The sequence below is a fragment of the Aplysia californica genome, unplaced genomic scaffold, assembly GCF_000002075.1.
Source record: "Aplysia californica isolate F4 #8 unplaced genomic scaffold, AplCal3.0 scaffold00628, whole genome shotgun sequence".
NCBI lineage: Eukaryota > Metazoa > Mollusca > Gastropoda > Aplysiida > Aplysiidae > Aplysia > Aplysia californica.
In genome coordinates this window covers 2,668-5,229 of record NW_004797898.1, presented here as the reverse complement: position 1 = coordinate 5,229, position 2,562 = coordinate 2,668, and positions in this window count along the sequence as shown.

Sequence of the window (2,562 nt, the reverse complement as noted above, 5' to 3'; positions counted from 1 at the left end):
TAATAATAATTATTATTATTATTATTATCATTATTATTATCATTATTACTATTATTTAGAAGGCGTATTTACCATGATTGTGCGATGGAATATGTTTACAATTTGTATTTCTTCTTCGACCTTTAACTCCTATTAATCGAATGTTACTGATATGCCCTAGATCTATTGTGGACATACATGTACTTCAAGTGTGTGGGTTAGAAGCTGTTCTGAAGATTTTGTTATGTTAACATTACAGATCCTTTCTCATCCATAGGACTTTACATAAAACAAAATAGGACAAACTAATATAATGAAAATAGTTAGTTCTGAGCAGCCTTAAGCGCACTCACTGGAATGTTAAAACAATAGTACCAGGTCAAAACGATAAAGGGGAACACTTGAAGACTACTCGCGGTAAGGATGTTTTAAAGCGTCAGGCTCCCAGTCCGATATTTAGACAGGTGGAGAACTTAATTAAGATCAAAGTACTGTAACCAGAACGGTTGCAGTTGATTTGAAGTTTACACAAACACACACACACACACACACACACACACATACACACACATACACACACACACGCACGCACTCACGCACACACACATAAACACACACACACGTACGCACGCACGCACGCACACACACGCACGCATACACACAAACACATACATACATCCACAAACACTCTCGGGAGCACAACTGTTACTGTGGGTATTCGAGATAAACAAGCATCGTAATTCGGACTCTGGGAAAGAAATAACAATATATTAAGTATCTTAGGTACACATGACCTCCATATAGTAACAAATCTCAATACAACACAAAGCTGAAGAAAACCAATAACTGAACAAGATAATAATATTCCAGAAATAATTCCCAAACAAGGATAGTCCCGAAGCAAGAACGAAATACAAGATTAGAAATGCATAATGAGTCCATCCGTTCGAAGCCACAAGCGACCAATTAAGGTGGGAGATATGATTTAAAGCCCGAGCAAAAACAGAACATCGAGACAGTCCGACTGGCGACAAAAATAGCACACACACACACACACACACACACACACACACACACACGTCAAAGCCAAACCTTCAGAAAGACATTCATATATATCTCGTTACACAGTCGAAGAATTTCAGGCTTTGACTATTGTGTTTAAGACAAAGCCGAGCCCGCGTCGAAACGGACACATTAAAGACAGCCATAGATTTTGGAACATCGCCCAAAGAAATTCGACTCCCACCGCACCGTCAGAAGAAATTCAAAAGCAAGAAACAAGCTTTCCATGCCTCTCCACCTACTTGAAGAGCACCTTCTGCTCCTATCGCAAAGACTTGTCAATCTGACCCCGTCACACTCCATGAGGTTTCCAGAACACTGACATCATAAGCAATTTTATTTATTTATTGTCTTATTTATTGTATTACCTGTTTACTTACTTTTAAAAAAAATATTAATTTATCATTTGTATTTTCGTTCAGCCATTAAAAAAGACTTTATTCAATTATACTGTATTAATAAGTATGTTATCATTATTATCTTATAACATTTTAAAATCTGTTCCTATTCATTTATGCTGAATTTTAGGAAGGGTCAAAGAGACGCGCCTACCGAATTCCTATAGCAATTCAGCACTACCCAACAAGTTTGCTAATTATTTCACAGATTACGCCCAGAAGCTAAGAAATGACCTTGGTAACTATGAAACATGTGGTAATTTTGATGTATATGATGGGATGATTCTCGATAAGTTTAAACCTGTTTCTAAAGAATACATTGAATCAGTAATTCTAAAATCCCCTAGCAAGCATTGTGATCTGGACCCTGTCCCATGTTCTCAATTGTCTTCTTGCATTGGCGAACTGATCCAATTTAATACCAAAATCATATATTATGATTCTCTAGTGTGCATGTGCGGATCAGTAACAGATTTGTTCTTGTTAAACCTTTGCTAAAGAAACAAAAGCTAGACCAGAAAGTCTTTCAAATCTACCTTTTCTGTTTAAAACTCCTTGAAAAAGTTGTTTTCAAGCAGCTTCGTCATCACTTAAAAGAACAATCTGTTAGAGCCACTCCAGTCTGCCTTTCGAGCTAACCTTGCTTACTGACTGTGATTCAGGAAAAAATGTTTTGCTGAGCCTTTGAGATCTATCAGCAACTTCTGACACAATTGACCATCACATTTTATTGAAGCGATTGGAAGTGTCGTTTGGAATATCCGGGACTGTCAGTAGCTGATTTTGTTCTGACCTATCAAATCGATACCAGTTTGTCGTTATTGAAGGGCTTAAGTCAGCAGATTGTGCTCTACTGTATGGGGTCCCCCAAGGCTCATTTCTCGGTCCAGCTTTGTTCACCATTTGCACTCAATCACTTGTCAAGGAAATTTTAAATATGACTTACAGTGTGACCCCTATGCTGATGCTACCCAAATTTATGGTTCATCAATGTTTACCAACTTAGATGAACTTGTCCATCGTGCTTAAATTGTACGGCCCCAGTGAAAAACTGGATGGACAAAAGCAAAATGATGTTGAATGACGATAAAACAGAAGTCATTCTGGCAGGCAGTGCAAAGTA